Raw genomic sequence first — 24,490 nt, 5'->3', positions numbered from 1 at the left:
ATCAAATAGTGCAGCAAACAAATATTCTGAAAACTAATCTTTTGGAACACTTGTTATGGTTGAGTAGGCCGAAACACATTATTCGCTGCTGCACAAGTCAGAAAAGGGAATAGAGAACGGTAGATAAAGAAGGGGGAGACGGAAAGTAGCATTTTCTTTAATAATAAACATTTATAATTTGGTATTTTGATGGCAATATGTAATAGATGAACAGAACTAATAAGATATTTCTATAGACCATTAAACTTCTGGCATAGTTTTCCAACTTTGATGGAAAGGGAGAAATATTGGGGTCGATTTAACAAGCAGTGGATGCTGTTTTCGACCCTGGTCGTTTCTGGTCCACCAGAAATGCAAGTTAAGGAGCAGCGGTCGTAAGAAGATACAATCAGGATGATTGACACCCCCTGCTAGCGGCCGATTAGCCGCCAGTGAGCAGGGGGCAGCATTTCACAAGCATTTTACTAGAAATGCTTGTGCAATGTTAAATGCCAACAGCATATGCTGTCTGCATTTAGAGAGGTGGAGCAGACATGTTTCGCTATAGCTCGACCCTACATAAATCTACCCCATTGTCTTCAACTCTGTTGACTACATATCTCAGTTTTATCATTGTGTAGACGTAGCTGTAAAAACTAATATTAGTGCTTATATCTAGCACAACATAAAATAACTCTAAAAATATTGTGATTGACATAAACACAAGAAAAATATATTAAAATAAAATATTTCACTTATATTTTTACATAGAAAATGTAAAATACATTTTTTTTGTTGAAATAAAATTGTTTTAATAGTCATTTAAAGGGACACGAAACCCAAAATGTTTCTTTCATGATTCAGATAGAGAATACAATTTAAAAAAAGTTTCTAATTTACTTCTATGATCGAATTAGTGTTGCTCTTGTGTTATTCTTTGTTAAAGAGATACCTAGCTAGGTAGCGTGCACATCTCTGGAGCACTACCTGACAGGGAACAGTGCTTCCCTCTATTGTTCTTGCTAATGTATAACATTGTTGCAAAAGTACTGCCATATAGTGCTAAAGTCACATGCACACTTCTGAGCTTACCTTTCTGCTTTTCAACAAAAGATAACAAGAAAACAAAGACAATTTGATAATAGAAGTAAACTAGATAGTTGCTTAAAATTGTATTTGAATGCATTTTATGTCCTATGAAAGGTGTATGGTATATGACAAAGTGCTGGAATGGGAACGGCTCAAAGGTGAATGTGTGGCTATATGCAAATAAATGTATACAGTGAAATGTAAACAATTTAGACAGGTGTGAAAAAAATGCTGTAAAGTAACAACACTTTCAAAAAGAGAAACATTAATAGTTTATTTTTTTAATTAATGAAATGCAAAGTGAGCGAACAGAAGAAAAATGTAAATCGAATAATATAAAGGGGCATATGTATCAAGCTCCGAATGGAGCATGATGCCCCGTGTTTCTGGCGAGCCTGCAGGCTCGCCAGAAACAGCAGTTATGAAGCAGCAGTCACAAAGACCACTGCTCCATAACCTGTCCGCCTGCTCTGAGCAGGCGGATACAGATCGGCGGAAATCAACCCGATCGAGTACGATCGGGTTGATTGACACCCCCTGCTGGTGGCCCATTGGCTGCTGGTGCAATGCTGAATACGGCGAGCGTATTGCTCGCCGTATTCAGCGAGGTCTGGCAGACCTGATCCGCAGTGTCGGATCAGGTCCGCCAGACCTTGATAACTTGGGGCCTTAGTATGAATACCCTTTGCCTTAAAAACAGCATCAGTTCTTCTAGGTACACTTGTACACAGTTTTTTAAGAAACTTGGCAGGTAAGTTGTTCTAAACATCTTGAAATACTAACTACAGTCCTTCTTTGGATTTGGACAGTCTTAGTTGTTTCTGTCTCTTCATGTAATCCCAGATAGACTCAATGATATTGAGATCAGGGCTTTGTGAGGGCCATACCATCACTTTCTTGTTCTTCTTTATGCTGAAGGTAATTCTTAATGGCTGTATAGTTGGGGTTATTGTCATTCTGCAGAATAAATTTGGGGCCAATCAGATGCCTACCTGATGGTATTGCATGATGGATAAGTTTCTACCTGTATTTCTCAGCATTGAGAAGGCCATTAATTCCTACCATATCCACAGCTCCATTTGCAGAAATGCAGACTCAAACTTGCAAGGAACCTCCACCATGTTGTATTGTTGCCTGTAGAAACTCTTTCATGTACCGTTCTTCAGCCCTTTGATGAACAAACTGCCTACTGATACAGCCAAGTATTTAATATTCTGACCCACCAGTCCAGATCACCTGCTGCCATTTCTCTGCACCATAGTTGATTCGCTTGGCCTTGTTTCCACATTGGAGGTAAGGCTTTTTTGCCACAAGTCTTCCATGAAAACCACTTCTGACCAGACTTCCCAGACAGTAGATGAGTGTACCAGGGTCCTACCGGATTCTGACAATTTTGAGCTGATTACACTGCTGAACATCTTCTGATTGCAAAGTGCTGTGTTTTTCATCTGCTGCACTGTTTACTTGGCTGACAACTGCGTCTACGGTCCTCAGTGCTGCCTGTTTCTTTGTGCTTCTTTAGAAGAGATTGGACAGCACATTTTGAAAACCCTGACTGCCTGTTAAAATATCTGCCTGGAAGAGACCATACCGATGCAGTATATCTACCTTGTGTCTTGTTGCTGTGCTTAGTCTTGCCATAGTGTATGACTTTTCACATGAAACTATCTTCAGCAACCTCATCTTTTTAGCAGAGTTTGTCTCACCCAGTTTTATTTATTCTACACAGCTATTTCTGTTTTAGTTAAATATTGTGTTTCAGCCTACATATTAAATTGATGATCATTAGCATCTGTTTATTATAATTGTTTAATCATGCACCTAACTATATGCCTACAAAATCCCTAACTTTGCACAAGAGTACCATGAAGAATTGGTGCTATTTTGAAGGCAAAGGGTGATCAAACCAAATATTGATAAGATTTAGATCTTTCTTCTGTTCACTCACTCTGATTTATTAACCTTTCTTTTTTAAAATCATTTTTACTTTACATAATTTTTTCACACCTGCCTAAAACTTTCACCCTTTATTATAGTGGGGACAATGTTGCAGAAAGGAGAGAAATCTGACCAAAAAGAGAGATTACTGGTAGAAACTAGAAAGAAAAATGGAAGGGGTGCAGATTGAAGCCTATTGTAGTTGAAGCATGACCTGTCTGGTAGCCTTTTTGACGTGCTCATTCTGCAACCTGTTTACACAAAAGTTTTTTGCAATAACGTGTGCCTGGGTACATCCAACACACCTCAAACATACCCCTGGTAATATTGGTAAATGTCTTGATGATTTCCAATACCAGTTTCAAGATATATGTTGAATGCTAATTAAAGCTAGGCAAAAATGTCTGTTTGATCTTGGTTAGGAAAAAAAAGGGCATAATGATTGCTATAAAATATATACCGATTTGCTGATTGATATTGCTTTTCTTATCGATGAGGAAAAACATAATTGACTCGATTTGGATAAGCCATACCAATCAGCAAATCAGTATGGATTTTATAGGAATCACTATTCCCCTTTTTTCCCCAACCAAGATCAAACATAGACATTTTTGCCTAGCTTTAATTAGCATTAAACATAGATCTTGAAAACTGTATTGAAAATCATTTTATTTAGGACATTGTATCAGACTTTAGTGTTCTGCATTAGGCCTATGTTATTATTTTTATTATCAGTTATTTGTAGAGCACCAACTGCTAGATTATGAGTTCTGCGTTAGCTTTAAAAAGCAGCATTAAGGGGTCCTAACGCAGCTTTTTAACGCCCGAGTATTGTGCCACTCACTTTTCTTCTGCGACTTTTGGCTACCGCAAATCCCCTTACGTCAATTGCGTATCCTATCTTTGTAATGGGATTTGGCTAACGCTGGTATTACAAGTCTTAGAAGAAGTGAGCGGTACAGCCTCTACCTCCAAGACTCCTACCGCATATAAAAGTCAGTAGTTAAGAGTTTTATGGGCTAACGCTGGAACATAAAGCTCTTAACTACAGTGCTATAAAGTACACTAACACCCATAAACTAGCTATGAACCCTTAAACCGAGGCCCCCCCCCTACATCGCAAACACTATAATAAAATTATTTAACCCCTAATCTGCCGACCGGACATCGCCGCCACCTACATTATACCTATGAACCCCTAATCTGCTGCCCCTAACATCGCCGACACCTACATTATATTTATTAACCCCTAATCTGCCCCCCCAACGTCGCTGCCACCTACCTACACTTATTAACCCCTAATCTGCCGACCGGACATCGCTGCCACTATAATAAATGTATTAACCCCTAAAACGCCGCACTCCCGCCTCACAAACACTATAATACATTTTATTAACCCATAATCTGCCCCCCCATGTCGCCGCCACCTACCTACAATTATTAACCCCTAATCTCCAGCCCCCAACGTTGCCGCTACTATATTAAAGTTATTAACCCCTAAACCTAAGTATAAACCACACACCCCCCTAAGTTAAATATAATTTAAATAAATCTAAATAAAATTACTATAATTAAATAAATTAATCCTATTTAAAACTAAATACTTACCTATAAAATAAACCCTAATATAGCTACAATATAACTAATAGTTACATTGTAGTTATTTTAGGGTTTATTTTTATTTTACCGGCAACTTTGTATTATTTAACTAGGTACAATAGCTATTAAATAATTAATAACTATTTAATGGCTACCTAGTTAAAATAATTACAAAATTACCTGTAAAATAAATCCTAACCTTAGTTACAAATACACCACACTACACTATCAATAAATTAATTAAATAAATTAACTACAATTATCTAACATAAAATACAATTAAATAAACTAAACTATATTACAAAACAAACAAAGACTAAATTACAAAAAATAAAAAAAATTACAAGATTTTAATCTAATAACACCTAATCTAAACCCCCTAATAAAATAAAAAAGCCCCCCAAAATAATAAAATTCCCTATCCTAAACTAAATTGCAAAGTAATCAGCTCTTTTACCAGCCCTTAAAAGGGCTTTTGTAGGGCATTGCCCCAAAGTAATCAGCTCTTTTGCCTGTAAAAAAAACAAATACAATACCCCCCCAACATTACAACCCACCACCCACACACCCCTACTCTAAAACCCACCCAATCCCCCATTAAAAAAACGTAACACTACCCCATTGAAGATGGGCCGTCTTAAGCAAGCCGGGCACTGATCGGGGCAGAAGAGGTCCTCCATCCAGCAGAAGTCTTCATCCAAGCGGCATCTTCTATCTTCAATTAATCGGAGCGGAGCGGGTCCATCTTCTATCCAGCCGACACGGAGCCATCCTCTTCTTCCGATGTCCTAACGAAGAATGACGGTTCCTTTAAATGACGTCATCCAAGATGGCGTCCCTCGAATTCCGATTAAGCAAGCCGGGCACCGATGGGACAGAAGAGGACATCTGGACCGAACCGATTGGCTGATTGGAGATTGAAGTTAAATCCCATTGGCTGATTGGATCAGCCAATCGGAATTAAGGTAGGAAAGTTCCGATTGGTTGATTTAATCAGCCAATCGGATTGAAGTTCAATCCCATTGGTTGATTGGATCAGCCAATCGGAATTTTCCTACCTTAATTCCGATTGGCTGATCCAATCAGCCAATCGGTCCGGTCCGGATGTCCTCTTCTGTCCCATCGGTGCCCGGCTTGCTTAAGACGGCTCAAGATAGGGTGACCTTCAATGGGGTAGTGTTAGGTTTTTTTAAGGGGGGATCGGGTGGGTTTTAGAATAGGGGTGTGTGGGTGGTGGGTTGTAATGTTGGGGCGGGGGGTATTGTATTTGGGTTTTTTTTACAGGTAAAAGAGCTGATTACTTTGGGGCAATGCCCCGCAAAAAGCCCTTTTAAGGGCTGGTAAAAGAGCTGATTACTTTGTAATTTAATTTAGGATAGGGAATTTTATTATTTTGGGGGGCTTTTTTATTTTATTAGGGGGCTTAGATTAGGTGTAATTAGATTAAAATTCTTGTAATATTTTTTTATTTTTTGTAATTTAGTGTTTTGTTTTTTTGTAATATAGTTTAGTTTATTTAATTGTATTTTATATTAGATAATTATAGTTAATTAATTATTTAATTAATTTATTGATAGTGTAGTGTTAGTTGTATTTGTAACTTAGGTTAGGATTTATTTTACAGGTAATTTTGTAATTATTTTAACTAGGTAGCTATTAAATAGTTATTAACTATTTAATAGCTATTGTACCTAGTTAAAATAAATACAAAGTTGCCTGTAAAATAAAAATAAACCCTAAAATAACTACAATGTAACTATTAGTTATATTGTAGCTATATTAGGGTTTATTTTATAGGTAAGTATTTAGTTTTAAATAGGATTAATTTATTTAATTATAGTAATTTTATTTAGATTTATTTAAATTATATTTAACTTAGGGGGGTGTTAGGGTTAGGGTTAGACTTAGGTTTAGGGGTTAATAACTTTATTATAATATCAGCAACGTTGGGGGCGGCAGATTAGGGGTTAATAATTGTAGGTAGGTGGCGGCGATGTTAGGAAGGGCAAATTAGGGGTTAAGAAAATGTATTATAGTGTTTGCGAGGTGGGAGTGCGGCGGTTTATGGGTTAATACATTTATTATAGTGGCGGCGATGTCCGGTCGGCAGATTAGGGTTTAATAAGTGTAGGTAGGTGGCGGCGACATTGGGGGAGGCAGATTATGGGTTAATAAATATAATATAGGTGTCGGCGATGTTAGGGGCAGCAGATTAGGGGTTAATAAGTGTAAGAATCAAAAAATTACAAAGCTCCAACTAGTGAAGGCAGGGTTCAAATAAAACCATATATGAGGCTCCACGCACTACTTTAAATACAATTTATTCCATATATTAAAAACAGCTGGTGGGTAAAATATCTTAAACAGACAAAGTTAGAATAAAATACAATAAGTAGATTTACATGGATCCATGTATTAACAATAAATCAATAAAAAACGCTGGACAGAATGAGTAAATTGGGAGGTAAATTATACAATGACTAGACCATTGAAAAAATATTGCAGATGGAAAAAATGGTGCAAACACACTCAGGTTGGCAACCGTTAAACAATGGTGTTGGTTGTAATAGATAAAATACTTCCTGACTCAATGCAGCCTAATGTTTATATCTGAACAATCTGTCCAATGTGAGTTGATGTTGTGGTTTCAACCTGTTAAATGTTAAATGTGTTTTTAAAAAAAGTCAGCAAACTAATGAGACCTAATTATAATGAATAATCTTATAAAATAAGCACTCAAGTAGGGACTTAAGGGTTACTCCTTAAAACTCTGAAATAAGACTCATACAATTAGTACTTACTTACATATGGGCAATTTGTGCTCTTATAGGTGTTGAAAGCAAATTTGGACGGTTGAAATTGCAATCTGTCTCCTTACCGTTATGTGATAATGCTGTTAAAAACTATATGTACTTTAAGCTGGTTATGTTATAAGACATGAGCAGTTAGTCTAGCAATGCATATTATATTGTAACAATAATAACTACGAGTAGAGATATCTTCTAATTGTTATACAAATCGGCTGTACTTAAGTGTGAATCTCACAACCTTATTTTTGTCCGACAGAGTATTTATAGAACCTTAGAGAGTCAAAACCATCTCTGAAATAATTTATTAATTGTTAATAATCAATCTAGTTGTACTAGATATGAAGTGCTATTTCTATTTACAAGCAGCTTAAAACAAACAGTAACTAGTATTGGCCATAACAGTCGGATAGAGACCTAAGGCACTAGTAACTGTATAAACACCAGACTGCTTTCAATACATCTATGCGCTCCAATCACAAGAACACACTTACTTAAAACGATTATTTAATTAATAACCAACTATGAGGATACTTTACTGCAGAGAATCGTAAAGTTACCCTCTCTCTCTGTACTACAAGCCACTTATACTCTTGCATAATTTAACCCTATAACAACAGTATATTTAGAGTGTTATTGCCACACTCAAGTATTTCCAACATTCAAGCAACTAGTTATTATTTTTTGGAAAAGTATAGCGCCAAAGAGAAAGTGTATATTCATACAGCTGTTCACATTATTAATATGGAAAAACTGTACCTTAACCGTACGTAAATACTCACAATATTTGTGAGCCTTTTATAATTACATATAGATTACTGTGTCAACGAGACAGTAAATTGATTAACCTTACTCTTACACCAATAAGTACAAACCGATAGCACATTATATCAAAGGTAACTGTTTCATTTATAAATAACATTTTATCATCCTAGAAAGGATTTCATAAACAACCTCTGAGTTTTCCTAGGTACTTGATATATAATAGGACTAACAAGCCAGTAAGATATTTTCTCAAACATACCCAAATAAAGAGACAGTATTACTAGTTATTACTTGCTAAAATTTATTTTATTAAAAAAGATACTGTGTATACTAATACATCTTTTACTTAATAAGTATACATCAATATCATACTATATAAATTTTGAGTAGTTTGAGAACAAACTGCCAAAATCTCCCTCATTACAGGAGATGCTGTGTGAACTAATACATCTCCTACATAAATAAGTATACTTCAATATCACACTATATTCAATTTGACCAGTTTAACTATAAAAAAATCACCTATTAATATTTTAGTATCGATATAATAGACCATTATAGAGTGAATCTCAACACTTTACTTTACTTATAATAGGACTATTAGTTAAATCATAACTGTTAAAAATTCATTCCATTTAAAGGAAAAGTACCACCAACTAAGTACCCGCTAAAATCCACTTGATTAAAGGAATAGCATCACAAATACAGTATTTGACTACAAATTCATCAATCTGAATTATAAGGGTATTCAGATATGCACTGGATTTTTATAAATAAATACTAATTGTTATACAAACCGACATTCATATGGAGTAAAATCTAAATAATTTAGTTTCTCAATTTTTGAGGAATTTGTATACAATTTAATTCCCTAGTCCCTCTCAGTGCTATGTCTTATTTCAGTTTGTGCTTTTAATTTGTTAATGTGGTAATTTTTAAGTGTTGAAATAAAAGTTAGATTTTAATCAATTTTCTGCCCCACTCTTATCCTATACCAATCAGAGGTATAAATTATCACATGGGGAATAGGAAGTGCTATCCTGTAGAAAGTCAAAACTTCTCCTGTTTTTGACTTAAGCATTTCAAATCATTGATTTATGCATAAGCACTCCAGCCTATATTTACTGTCTACTGAGAAGTAGATATTTTATCGGCATTCCCCTTAAATTTGTGTAGTGCAGTTGCAACCCTCTGTTTATAAAAAGTGATAGAGGGCACTGCCAAAAGTTTAATTTTTGTAAATCAGCTCTCATTAAGGTGATCTACAAAGCAGCTGGGCTTGTAGGCTTAAATGCTAAGGGGACAGCTAAAGAAAGAGAAGAACTAAGATAAGATATGTTAGTATATATTATATGTTCAAACTTGCTGTTTCTATGATCTTCAATTTGAACTAACAACTGTTCTTTTGCTTATCAATCATTAAAGCTTAAAAATAATTTCCTTGTTTTGTGTATATCTTCCTGCATTCTGAGTTCCACACACCCTAACCCCTCACAGAATAACTATGCCACAAGATTGAACTTGCAGGAGTAGTCCAAGCTTTAACACAGAAAGTAAATGCAGTAATTCTGTGCATGCCTTACAAGAGAATCAGAACAGACTGGAACGTCAACTCCAAAGTCTCCTTTAGAGTCCTATTCCTCCAGCACCAGTAACCAGTGCACTTGGCTGTTAACAATCCACCTGAACCTACATTTGCTTTACCTGAGAAATTTAATGGGGATCAGTCCCAATTTCTGACTTTTATCACCTCTTGTCAGATTCTGTTTTCTCTGCAACCCAGAACTTACAGCTCAGACTTTATTCAAGTACAAACTATTATTTTACTTCTCTCTGGTGAACCCCAGTTATGGGCTGACCAAATCCTTGTCACTTACAGCCCTATCCTATTCTTACAAAGCCTTTTGAGTCACAGTACAGTATGAAGATTCCTACAAGACCTCCACTGCACAAGCTGATACATGCCCTTAAACAGGGTAAAAGAGATGTGGAAGAATATATAATTAAGTGCTGTCACCTTGCCACACTAACAGCTTGGAATGAAGATGCCTTCCTATGCCACTTCCAGTTGGGCCTGTCTGATAGATGAACTGGCATGAGAAGGGGTCCATAAAACAATAAAACACTAGAAAACCTTATCTCTCTGTTGACTCAAATTAATTGAAGAGAGGCATGAAAAAGTCTGCTGGTTATAGTCCTCCTCACAAGCGGTTTCTTCACCCTCTGCCTCTACCTTCACCAAATCTCTTCTGAAGAACCCGTGCAAATAGGATGTGTCAGGGGGTCCCCCTTCTGAAGCTGAAAAGCAAACAAGAAGGTTGTTAAATCTCTGCTTTTACTGCAGAAAACCTGGACATATAGCTTGAGTGTGCACTGTCAAGCCTAAGACTCCTAGGGATAAGCAGCCTCCTCACTTCCTATCCGATCAAATGCCTAGATATTCAAAACCTCATTTGTTCCTACCTCTCTCGTTGTAGTGGGACAAGAACTTTGTTAGTCTACCCGCCATGATAGATTCTGGGGACAGCGGATGTTTTCTGCCCAAAGACTGCAGATCCCCAGTGTCACTAAAATAAGTGAATTCACATAAAGCTTATTGATGGGTCATAGTTAACGAAAAAACAATTGGGTCTGGGCATCAAGAGACTGATTTTTTATTTAGTGACTTCACCAGGGTTTCCTTTAGTGCTTAGCCTCCACTAGTTACGAAGGCATAATTTATTTATTAACTGGGAAACTAGAACTGTACACTTTTGTCTTCAAGAAAGAGGATATGTAAATAGTAAATAGTGTAATGTATCTCCACTAAACAACCACACTGTGCCAATAAAACACAGAAAAATTGGCAGATATAGAAGCTAAATTATAAAAACAGTTAGAGGGGTTGCACCTATATTATTAAAAACAAACGGCTAGATTACGAGTTGTGCGTTAGGGTAAAAAAGCAGCATTAAGAGGTCCTAACTCTGCTTTTTTACGCCCGCTGGTATTACAAGTCTTGCAGGTTTAGGGTCACCGCGCACTTCTTTGGCTTTACCGCAAAACGACTTACGTAAACTTTGTAAAGTCTTTTTCTATGGCACTTCCATAGCACCGGTATTACGAGTCTGTCCTGGGAGGCCAAAAAGTGAGCGGTACACCCTACCCCATCAAGAGTCCTAACGCATTTAAAAGTCAGTAGTTGAGAGTTTTATGGTACAACGCCGTAACATAAAACTCATAACTAAAGTGCTAAAAAGTAAACTAACACCCATAAACTACCTAATAACCCCTAAACCTAGGCCCTCCCGCATCGCAGACACTACAATAAAAATATTAACCCCTAATCTGCCGCTCCGGACACCGTCATCACCTATATTATATTTATGAACCCCTAATCTGCTGCCCCCAACATCGCCGACACCTACATTATATTTATTAACCCCTAATCTGCCATCCGCAATGTCGCCGCAACCTACCTACACTTTTTAACCCCTAATCTGCCGCCCCCAACGTCGTTGCCACTATAATAAACATATTAACCCATAAACCGCCGCACTCTCGCCTCGCAAACATTAGTTAAATATTATTAACCCCTAATCTGCCGGCCCTTACATCGCCGCCACCTACCTACATTTATTATCCCCTAATCTGCCGCCCCCAACGTCGCCGCCACTATATTAAAGTTATTAACCCCTAAACCTAAGTCTAACCCTAAACCTAACACCCACTAATTTAAATATAATTTAAATAAATCTAAATAAATATTACTATCATTAACTAAATTATTCCTATTTAAAACTAAATACTTACCTATAAAATAAACCCTAAGCTAGCTACAATATAAATTGTATCTAATTTAGGGTTTATTTTTATTTTACAGGCAAGTTTGTATTTACTTTAACTAGGTAGAGTAGTTATTAAATAGTTATTAACTATTTAATAACTACCTAGCTAAAATAAAGACAAATTTACCTGTAAAATAAAACCTAACCTAAACTACACTAACACCTAACACTACAATATTATTAAATAAATTAACTAAATTAAATGCAATTAAATAAATTAAATTAGCTAAAGTACAAAAAAAGAAACACTAAATTACAGAAAATAATAAACAAATTACAGATATTTAAACTAATTACACCTAATCTAATAGCCCTATCAAAATAAAAAAAGCCCCCCCCCAAAATAAAAAAAAACCCTAGCCTAAACTAAACTAACAATAGCCCTTAAAAAGGGCCTTTTGTGGGGCATTGCCCCAAAGAAATCAGCTCTTTTACCTGAAAAAACAAATACAAACAACCCCCCAACAGTAAAACCTACCACCCACACAACCAACCCCCCCAAATAAAATACTATCTAAAAAAACCTAAGCTCCCCATTGCCCTGAAAAGGGCATTTGGATGGGCATTGCCCTTAAAAGGGCAGTTAGATCTTTTGCCGCCCAAACCCTAACCTAAAAATAAAACCCACCCAATACACCCATAAAAAAACCTAACACTAACCCCCTGAAGATCGACTTACCAGGAGACGTCTTCATCCAAGCCAGGCCGAAGTCCTCAACGAAGCCAGGAGAAGTCTTCATCCAAGCCGGGCGAAGTGGTCCTCCAGACGGGCAAAAGTCTTCATCCAGACGGCATCTTCTATCTTCATCCATCCGGCTCGGAGTGGGTCCATCTTCAAGACATCCGACACGGAGCATCCTCTTCATCCGGAGTCTTCTTACTGAATGAAGGTACCTTTAAGTGACGTCATCCAAGATGGCGTCCCTTAGAATTCCATCAGCCAATCGGAATTAAGGTAGAAAAATCCTATTGGCTGATGCAATCAGCAAATAGGATTGAAGTTCGGCTTTCTGGGGAACAGCTGTTTTGCTCACAGGGAGTCAGCCGAACAGCTCTTAAAGATTCGGCCTGCCTGATATTGCACTGGTTGTGCAACTCCGCTTGTGAGTATAGGTTCACCTTCTCACTACTCATTTCAAGGACTGTATTTAAGTATATATAATTATTAGCTTATACTTTTAACTTGTTGTTGATTGGGTATATATTTGCAAGGGCGTACATTATATTATATGCAAGGATACTATTATTATTATTATTTTTATCATATTATATGATTATACCATATTAAGATCCAGTATATTACCCATTTGGTTTATTCATTTTCATCCCATAGGGAGCAGCATAAAATAGGCGCACCTCGTTTCTTTGGACACACTTTCATTTTGTGTGGTCCAATTTTTTCTGTCTTATTTAAATTATATTTAAGTTAGTGGGTGTTAGATTTAGGGTTAGACTTAGGTTTAGGGGTTAATAACTTTAATATAGTGGTGGCGACATTGGGGACAGCGGTGTCCGGAGCGGCAGATTAGGGGTTAATAATATAATGTAGGTGTCTGCGATGTCGGGGATGGCAGATTAGGGGTTAATAAGTATAAGATTAGGGGTGTTTAGACTCGGGGTTCATGTTAGGGTGTTAGGTGTAGACATAACTTTTATTTCCCCATAGGAAACAATGGGACTGCGTTAATGAGTTTTACGCTGCTTTTTTGCAGGTGTTAGACCTTTTTTTTAGCCGGCTCTCCCCATTGATTCCTATGGGGAAATCATGCACGAGCACGTATGACCAGCTCACCGCTAACTATATAACAACCTATGTGACTGGCCAGTCAAAAACTAAAAACTAATAAGCTTAATAGTCTAGTGTGTGTCTAAACTGTATCAATTAATAGTATAAAATATGATACTTAAAAATCTATTTGATGTATAGAAAATTCATTCATTGATTAAAGAAAAATGGTGATTTCTTTATAAAAGGATACTCAAAAGTTTCAATGAGAGTCACAAATTCCTATCCATAGGAATGTCACAGTCTTTTGAAAAATAAATAAATAGTCTGTTAGTTAGTTTGTAGATGTATCTATTATTTCAGATATGATGTAAAAAATTGTAAAGCAAGTTATGAGAATGTCTTTAAATTGAACGTTCAATAAAAAAATTACCGGTAAAAGCCCTTTTCAGCTTTGAGCGTTTGTTAAGAGGACTTACGGCTACAACCGGGGAGTGAATATCTTACTATGAGCAGTTTCTCTTTTCAAAAAGGTCTCCTTGTGGCTCCTCCTATCCTGACCGAGCCCAGCGTTCCTTAGAACACTACCGGACGGTCTCCTTATGGTTCCTTAACCAGCGTCCCTTAGAACGCTACTGGAAGTCCAAGTAATCAGCTAGGCTACAGAGACACAGCTATTGAACCCTACAGACCGTTAAGGAGTGGTAATTAATTCCCAGAGGTCAGAGTGGACTTCCGTGTTCAGGCTCGCCAGAAACAGCAGTTATAAAGCAGCGGTCTAAATCAGCCTGAGCAGGCGGACATACATTGCCGAAAATCAACCTGGGTTGATTGACACCTCCCTGCTGGCGGCCACAAATCTGCAGGGGGCAGCAGGGGGCTGCTGGTGCAATTCTGAATAAGGAGAGCAAATTGCTCTTCGCATTCAACAAGGTCTGGCTACCTGATCCACACTGTCAGATCAGATCCGCCAGACCTTTGATAAATATCCCCCTTAGGTTTCATCTTAGCACTTGGTGAGATTCGAATGGATTCAAAGAATATTGAAGCTATAATAAACTGGCCCACTCCATACAGTAAAAGTAGCATTCAACCATTTTGGGCTTCGCAAACTTTTACAGAAAGTTTATAAGGGTATTTTCCCTTATACATTTAATTGGTCTGAAAAAGCACAAGCTTTTGATAACCTAAAGTGACTTTTTACCTACTTACCCATCTTGATTTTACCTAAACCAAGAAAGCCCTTTTATGTCTAAGTTGATGCCTCCTAAAATGCTATTGGAGCAGAATAAACTCAAAGAGCTGGTGACAAGGATTACCTCCACACAGTGGCCTTTATGCCTGGGGCCCTCACTTCCGCCAAAAGAAACTATGATGTGGTGGATAGTGAACTAATTACCATAAAAACAGCTTTAAAGGAGTGGAGACATGTATTGAAGGGGGCTGATCATGCCATTACAGTTTTTATGGACTACAGAAATGTGATATACTTACAAAGTGGAGGCCTATCCTGTATTGGAGAAATTAAGAAAAAAGAATCATATCCTACTGCTATTCTCCAACATGGACATTTTTTTGCTTCCTTATCGGACACTATTTGTCAAAAGAATCTTAACCCATAAGATGCCTCTAGGTCCAAAGAAACTATTCAGCATCTGGAGTTCCAGCTTCAGTACAACAGGGTTTATAGAGCAAACTTCTGTAGTCCCTGAAGTCCTTCATTCTTTCCATGACACCCCTCTGAGAGTACATGGGGGAATCCATAAGCCTTAAGAGCTAATTAGTTGGCAATTCTGGTGGCCTGGTATGCAAAAAGATATAAAGGCCTACTTATCAAGCCTTCAACTGTGCTGCATTCGCCGGCACCAATATTCTCGCCTGACATCGCCTAACATCACTGCCATGCACCTGAATACGTTCTCCATATTTAACAAAAAAGCTGTCAAAAAGCCGTGCACCAAGTAAGGGGCGATGAGCAGCGGACTGTTGTTAACTAACAGTCATCGATCTTGCTGCTTTTTGGCATTTTTCCAGCTTTATTTTTATACTGTCACTAAGCACCGCCACTATACTAAACTGTTTAACCCCTATCCCGCCGCTCCTGGAGCCCACCTCCACTAAATAAAGTTATTAACCCCTATACCGCCGCTCCCGGAGCCCACCGCCACTAAATAAAGTTATTAACCCCACCGCAACTCTAATAAATGTATTAACCCCTATCCCTCCTCTCCCGGAGCCCACCGTCCCTATTAATCCCTAATCTGCTGCCCCCTACACCGCTGCCACCTACATTATGTTATTAACCCCTATCCCGCTGCTCTCGGAGCCCACAGCAACTGAATAAAGTTATTAAGCCCTAACCCGCCAGCCCCCCACATCCCCATAAACTAAATTAACCTATTAACCCCTAAACCTAACAACCCGCTAACTTTTTTTAAATATTAACTCATCCCTATCTTATAATCAATTTAAACTTACCTTTAAAATTACATTAAACTATATTGCATTACTAATTAACCTACCCTAACTATTATACTAAAATTACATTAAACAATATTAAATTACTAATTAATCTACCCTAACGTTTATACTAAAATTACATTAAACTACTTTAAATTAATAATTAATCTACCCTAACTTTTATATTAAAATTACATTGAACTATATTAAATTAATAATTAATCTACCCTAACTTTTATAATGAAATTACATCAAACTACAAATTAAATTAACTATGTTATATATTTAAACACCTAACCCTACTCAAATAATTAAAATCTACACTAAAAAAGTACTAATTTACAAAAAACTAACAACTAAGTTAAAAAAATAACAAACACTAAGCTACACAAAAAAATAAACACTAAGTTACAAAAAATAAAAAATAAATGATCAAATATTTAAACTAATTACACCTAATCTAGGGCCCTATGAAAATAAAAAGGCCCCCCCCCCCCAAATAAAAAAACCCTAACCTACAATAAACTACAAATAGCCCTTACAAGGGCCTTTTGCGGGGCATTGCCCCAAAGTAATCAGCTCTTTTACCTGTAAATAAAAAATACAAATACCCCCAACAGTAAAACCCACCAACCACACAACCAACCCCCCAAATAAAATCCTTATCTAAAAAAAACCTAAGCTCCCCATTGCCCTGAAGATTCACTTACCGTTTTGATGATCCAACATCCATCCTCCAAGAAACCGGCAGAAATCTTCATGCAAGCGGCTGAAGTCTTCCTCCAAGCCCGCAGAAGTCTTCACCCAGACGGCATCTTCTATCTTCATCCATCCGACACGGAGCATCCTCTTCAATCAACGTCTTCTTCGGAATGAAGGTTCCTTTAAATGACGTCATCCAAGATGGCGTCCCTTAGATTCTGATTAGAATTCTTGGATGACGTCATTTAAAGGAACCTTCATTCCGAAGAAGACATTGATTGAAGAGGATGCTCTGCATCAGATGTCTTGAAAATAGAGCTGCTCCGCGCCGGATGGATGAAGATAGAAGATGCCGTCTGGGTAAAGACTTCTGCGGGCTTGGAGGAAGACTTCGACCGCTTGGATGAAGACTTCTGCTGGCTTCTTGGAGGATAGATGTCGGATCTTCAAAACTGTAAGTGAATCTTCTGGGATTAGTGTTAGGATTTTTTAAGGGTGTATTGGGGGGGTTTTATTTTTAGGTTAGGGCTTTGGGCAGCAGTAGAGCTAAATGCCCTTTTAAGGGCAATGCCCATCCAAATGCCCTTTTCAGGGCAATGGGGGGCTTAGGTTTTTTTTAGATTAGAATTTTATTTGGGGAGTTGGTTGTGTGGGTGGTGGTTTTTTCCGGTGGGGGGGTATTTGTATTTTTATTTACAGGTAAAATAGCTGATTTCTTTGGGACAATGCCCCGCAAAAGGCCCTTTTAAGGGCTATTTGTAGTTTATTGTAGGCTAGGGGTTTTTTTATTTTTATTTTAGGGGGGCTTTTTTATTTTCATAGGGCCCTTAGATTAGGTGTAATTAGTTTAAATCTTTGATAATTTCTTTTTTATTTTTTGTAACTTAGTGTTTATTTTTTTGCGTAACTTAGGCCTAGATTTGGAGTTTGGCGTTAGCCGTGAAAACCAGCGTTAGAGGCTCCTAACGCTGGTTTTGGCCGCCCGCTGGTATTTGGAGTCAGTGATTAAAGGGTCTAACGCTCACTTTTCAGCCGCGACTTTTCCATACCGGAGATCCCCTTACGTCAATTGCGTACCCTATCTTTTCAATGGGATCTTTCTAACGCCGGTATTTAGAGTCGTTTCTGAAGTGAGCGTTAGAAATCTAACGACAAAACTCCAGCCGCAGGAAAATAGCAGTAGTTAAGAGCTTTCTGGGCTAACGCCGGTTCATAAAGCTCTTAACTACTGTACCCTAAAGTACACTAACACCCATAAACTACCTATGTACCCCTAAACCGAGCTCCCCCCACATCGCCGCCACTCGATTAAAATTTTTTAACCCCTAATCTGCCGACCGCCACCTACGTTATACTTATGTACCCCTAATCTGCTGCCCCTAACCCCGACGACCCCTGTATTACATTTATTAACCCCTAACCTGCCCCCCACAACGTCGCCGCCAGCTACTTAAAATAATTAACCCCTAATCTTCCGACCGCAAAGCGCCGCCACCTACGTTATCCCTATGTACCCCTAATCTGCTGCCCCTAACACCGCCGACCCCTATATTATATTTATTAACCCCTAATCTGCCCCCCTCAACGTCGCCGACACCTGCCTACACTTATTAACCCCTAATCTGCCGAGCGGACCTGAGCGCTACTATAATAAAGTTATTAACCCCTAATCCGCCTCACTAACCCTATAATAAATAGTATTAACCCCTAATCTGCCCTCCCTAACATCGCCGACACCTAACTTCAATTATTAACCCCTAATCTGCCGACCGGAGCTCATCGCTACTATAATAAATGGATTAACCCCTAAAGCTAAGTCTAACCCTAACACTAACACCCCCCTAACTTAAATATAATTTACATCTAACGATTTAATAGTTACCTAGTTAAAATAATAACAAATTTACCTGTAAAATAAATCCTAACCTAAGATATAATTAAACCTAACACTACCCTATCAATAAATTAATTAAATAAACTACCTACAATTACCTACAATTAACCTAACACTACACTATCAATAAATTAATTAAATACAATTGCTACAAATAACTACAATTACATAAACTAGCTAAAGTACAAAAAATAAAAAAGAACTAAGTTACAAAAAATAAAAAAATATTTACAAACATAAGAAAAATATTACAACAATTTTAAACTAATTACACCTACTCTAAGCCCCCTAATAAAATAACAAAGCCCCCCAAAATAAAAAATTCCCTACCCTATTCTAAATTAAAAAAGGTAAAAGATCTTTTACCTTACCAGCCCTGAACAGGGCCCTTTGCGGGGCATGCCCCAAGAATTTCAGCTCTTTTGCCTGTAAAAAAAAACATACAATACCCCCCCCAACATTACAACCCACCACCCACATACCCCTAATCTAACCCAAACCCCCCTTAAATAAACCTAACACTAAGCCCCTGAAGATCTTCCTACCTTGTCTTCACCATCCAGGTTCACCGATCCGTCCTGAAGAGCTCCTCCGATGTCCTGATCCAAGCCCAAGCGGGGGGCTGAAGAGGTCCATGATCCGGTCAAAGTCTTCATCCAAGCGGGGCAGAAGAGGATCTTCCATCCGATTGAAGTCTTCATCCAGGCGGCATCTTCTATGGTCTTCTATCCGGAGCGAAGCGGCAGGATCCTGAAGACCTCCAGCGCGAAACATCCATCCGGCCCAACGACTGAACGACGAATGACTGTTCCTTTAAGGGACGTCATCCAAGATGGCGTCCCTCGAATTCCGATTGGCTGATAGGATTCTATCAGCCAATCGGAATTAAGGTAGGAATTTTCTGATTGGCTGATGGAATCAGCCAATCAGAATCAAGTTCAATCCGATTGGCTGATCCAATCAGCCTATCAGATTGAGCTCGCATTCTATTGGCTGATCGGAACAGCCAATAGAATGCGAGCTTAATCTGATTGGCTGATTGGATCAGCCAATCGGATTGAACTTGATTCTGATTGGCTGATTCCATCAGCCAATCAGAAAATTCCTACCTTAATTCCGATTGGCTGATAGAATCCTATCAGCCAATCGGAATTCGAGGGACGCCATCTTGGATGACGTCCCTTAAAGGAACAGTCATTCGTCGTTCAGTCGTCGGGCCGGATGGATGTTCCGCGCTGGAGGTCTTCAGGATCCTGCCGCTTCGCTCCGGATAGAAGACCATAGAAGATGCCGCCTGGATGAAGACTTCAATCGGATGGAAGATCCTCTTCTGCCCCGCTTGGATGAAGACTTTGACCGGATCATGGACCTCTTCAGCCCCCCGCTTGGGCTTGGATCAGGACATCGGAGGAGCTCTTCAGGACGGATCGGTGAACCTGGATGGTGAAGACAAGGTAGGAAGATCTTCAGGGGCTTAGTGTTAGGTTTATTTAAGGGGGGTTTGGGTTAGATTAGGGGTATGTGGGTGGTGGGTTGTAATGTTGGGGGGGGGTATTGTATGTTTTTTTTTACAGGCAAAAGAGCTGAAATTCTTGGGGCATGCCCCGCAAAGGGCCCTGTTCAGGGCTGGTAAGGTAAAAGAGCTTTTACCTTTTTTAATTTAGAATAGGGTAGGGAATTTTTTATTTTGGGGGGCTTTGTTATTTTATTAGGGGGCTTAGACTAGGTGTAATTAGTTTAAAATTGTTGTAATATTTTTCTTATGTTTGTAAATATTTTTTTATTTTTTGTAACTTAGTTCTTTTTTATTTTTTGTACTTTAGCTAGTTTATGTAATTGTATTTATTTTTAGCAATTGTGTTTAATTAATTTATTGATAGTGTAGTGTTAGGTTAATTGTAGGTAGTTTATTTAATTAATTTATTGATAGGGTAGTGTTAGGTTTAATTATATCTTAGGTTAGGATTTATTTTAGAGGTAAATTTGTTATTATTTTAACTAGGTAACTATTAAATAGCTATTGTACCTGGTTAAAATAATTACCAAGTTGCCTGTAAACTAAATATAAATCCTAAAATAGCTATAATATAATTATAATTTATATTGTAGCTATATTAGGGTTTATTTTACAGGTAAGTATTTAGCTTTAAATAGGAATAATTTATTTAATAAGAGTTAATTTATTTCGTTAGATGTAAATTATATTTAACTTAGGGGGGTGTTAGTGTTAGGGTTAGACTTAGCTTTAGGGGTTAATCCATTTATTATAGTAGCGGTGAGCTCCGGTCGTCAGATTAGGGGTTAATAATTGAAGTTAGGTGTCGGCGATGTTAGGGAGGGCAGATTAGGGGTTAATACTATTTATGATAGGGTTAGTGAGGCGGATTAGGGGTTAATAACTTTATTATAGTAGCGCTCAGGTCCGCTCGGCAGATTAGGGGTTAATAAGTGTAGGCAGGTGTCGGCGACGTTGTGGGGGGCAGATTAGGGGTTAATAAATATAATATAGGGGTCGGCGATGTTAGGGCAGCAGATTAGGGGTACATAGGGATAACGTAGGTTGCGGCGGTTTACGGAGCGGCAGATTAGGGGTTAAAAATAATATGCAGGGGTCAGCGATAGCGGGGGCAGCAGATTAGGGGTTAATAAGTGTAGGCAGGTGTCGGCGACGTTGTGGGGGGCAGATTAGGGGTTAATAAATATAATATAGGGGTCGGCGATGTTAGGGCAGCAGATTAGGGGTACATAGGGATAACGTAGGTTGCAGCGGTTTACGGAGTGGCAGATTAGGGGTTAAAAATAATATGCAGGGGTCAGCGATAGCGGGGGCGGCAGATTAGGGGTTAATAAGTGTAAGGCTAGGGGTGTTTAGACTCGGGGTACATGTTAGAGTGTTAGGTGCAGACGTAGGAAGTGTTTCCCCATAGGAAACAATGGGGCTGCGTTAGGAGCTGAACGCTGCTTTTTTGCAGGTGTTAGGTTTTTTTTCAGCTCAAACAGCCCCATTGTTTCCTATGGGGATATCGTGCACGAGCACGTTTTTGAGGCTGGCCGCGTCCGTAAGCAACTCTGGTATCGAGAGTTGCATTTGCGGTAAAAATGCTCTACGCTCCTTTTTTGGAGCCTAACGCAGCATTTGTTTGAACTCTCGATACCAGAGTTAAATTTATGGTGAGGCCAGAAAAAAGCCCGCGGAGCGTTAACAGCCCTTCTACCGCCAAACTCCAAATCTAGGCCTTAGTGTTTGTTATTTTTTGTAACTTAGTTGTTAGTTTTTTGTAACTTAGTAATTTTTTAGTGTAGATTTAAATTATTTGAGTAGGGTTAGGTGTTTAAATATATAATATAGGTAATTTAATTTGTAGTTTATTGTAATTTTAGTATAAAAGTTAGGGTAGATTAATTATTAATTTGATATAGTTTATTGTAATTTTAGTATAAAAGATAGGGTAGGTTAATTATTAATGTAATATAGTTTAATGTAATTTCGTATAATAGTTAGGGTAGATTAAATTAATTAGTAGTTTAATATAGTTTAATTTAAATCTAAAGGTAAGTTTAAATTTATTATAAGATAGGGATGAGTTAATATTTAATATAAAGTTAGCGGGTTGTTAAGTTTCGGGGTTAATCGTTTAATTTAGTTTATGGCGATGTGGGGGGCTGGCGGTTTAGGGGTTAATAGGTTTAGTAAGTGCTAGTGATGTGGGAGGCCAGGGGTTTAGGGGTTAATACATTTATTTAGTTGCGGTGGGGTCCGGGGGGGGGGGGCAGGATAGGGGTTAATAACTTTATGTAGGTGGCGGCGGTGTTAGGGTGGCTGATTAGGGGTTAATATGTATTATGTAGGTGGCGCCGATGTAGGGGCGGCAGATTAGGGGTGTTTAGACTTGGGGTACATGTTAGGGTGTTAGATGTAAACTTAAATTTTATTCTCCCGTAGGAATCAATGGGATATTGGACAGCAGCGAACATGAGCTTTCGCTGCTTTCAGACTCCCATTGATTCCTATGGCATCCGCCGCCTCCAGGTACGCTGGGCCGGAATAGTGGCATGCGTACCTGCTAGGAATTTGTTAACTAGAAAAAGTAGTCAGATAGTTCCGAATTTGCATTCGGAACATCTGTAGTGACATAAGCATCGATCTGTGTCGGACTGAAACCGGCAGATCGTATGTTACATCACAAAATTCTACTTTTGCCGGTCTGTAGGCTTTGATAACTAAGGGGAATCAAGCTCTCCACAATTATGCTGCGAAATTCCAGCGTATTTTCGGTTGACGGTTTGATAAATAGGCCCTATAGGGGCATATTTATCAAGCTCCGTATGCATCTTGATGCCCTGTGTTTTCGGCGAGCCTTCAGCCTAAAAACCACTGCTCCATAACCTGTCTGCCTGCTCTGATACGGTGCACAGAAATCAACCCGATCGAATACAATCGGGTTGATTGACACCCGCTGCTAGCGGCTAATTGGTCGTGAATCTGCAGTGGGTGGCATTTCACCAGCAGTTTACAAGAACTGCTGGTGCAATGATAAATGCCAAAAGTGTATGCTGTTGGCACATATCGATGTGCAGCGGATATGATCCGTAATATCGGATCATGTCCGCTCGAACCATATTAAATAAGCCCCATAAAATCTAATGTACAGTCTTGTCCAGAGTGAATAGTGTATAAAGAATTCCTTTCAGGATTGTTTAATCACTTCCTGTGCCAAGCAGACAGTGGGCTTAAATAGCCATGGACTTTATAGTTGGTTTACCCCATGATCAAGTTTTTACTTATCTATTTGCATACAAAGAGAGAAGCGCTCTACCAGGAACGAACAACAGCTCAGTGGCTTGTTCTATGGCGATTTACCACCCGGAAGCAGCCTCTTTTAGACCAGTGTGCTTTTCACAGAAGAAAACTTTCCTGAAGTATATCAGTCTGATCCCGCCAAGTAAGGTCAGTCCAGCCCCGAAATACCAGGCAATTCTCCTCTGAACAAGGAACATGACAACCCCAGACGATCGTTTCGGCCTCCTATGGGCCTCGTCAGTGAGGTGCAGCCACATTCCTCTAAGCACACTGAGCAAGGAGTCCACGTCTGGTTTCCCCCATCACCCATAGGGAGACTTCCCCAGGGTCATAATAATTTGCATACAAAGAGAGAAGCGCTCTACCAAGAACGAACAACAGCTCAGTGGCTTGTTCTATGGCGATTTACCACCCGGAAGCAGCCTCTTTTAGACCAGTGTGCTTTTCACAGAAGAAAACTTTCCTGAAGTATATCAGTCTGATCCCGCCAAGTAAGGTCAGTCCAGCCCCGAAATACCAGGCAATTCTCCTCTGAACAAGGAACATGACAACCCCAGACGATCGTTTCGGCCTCCTATGGGCCTCGTCAGTGAGGTGCAGCCACATTCCTCTAAGCACACTGAGCAAGGAGTCCACGTCTGGTTTCCCCCATCACCCATAGGGAGACTTCCCCAGGGTCATAATAATTTGCATACAAAGAGAGAAGCGCTCTACCAGGAACGAACAACAGCTCAGTGGCTTGTTCTATGGCGATTTACCACCCGGAAGCAGCCTCTTTTAGACCAGTGTGCTTTTCACAGAAGAAAACTTTCCTGAAGTATATCAGTCTGATCCCGCCAAGTAAGGTCAGTCCAGCCCCGAAATACCAGGCAATTCTCCTCTGAACAAGGAACATGACAACCC

The sequence above is a fragment of the Bombina bombina genome, chromosome 1 (genome assembly GCF_027579735.1).
Source record: "Bombina bombina isolate aBomBom1 chromosome 1, aBomBom1.pri, whole genome shotgun sequence".
In the NCBI taxonomy this organism is placed as follows: domain Eukaryota; kingdom Metazoa; phylum Chordata; class Amphibia; order Anura; family Bombinatoridae; genus Bombina; species Bombina bombina.
Note: the sequence above shows the minus strand (reverse complement) of the source record.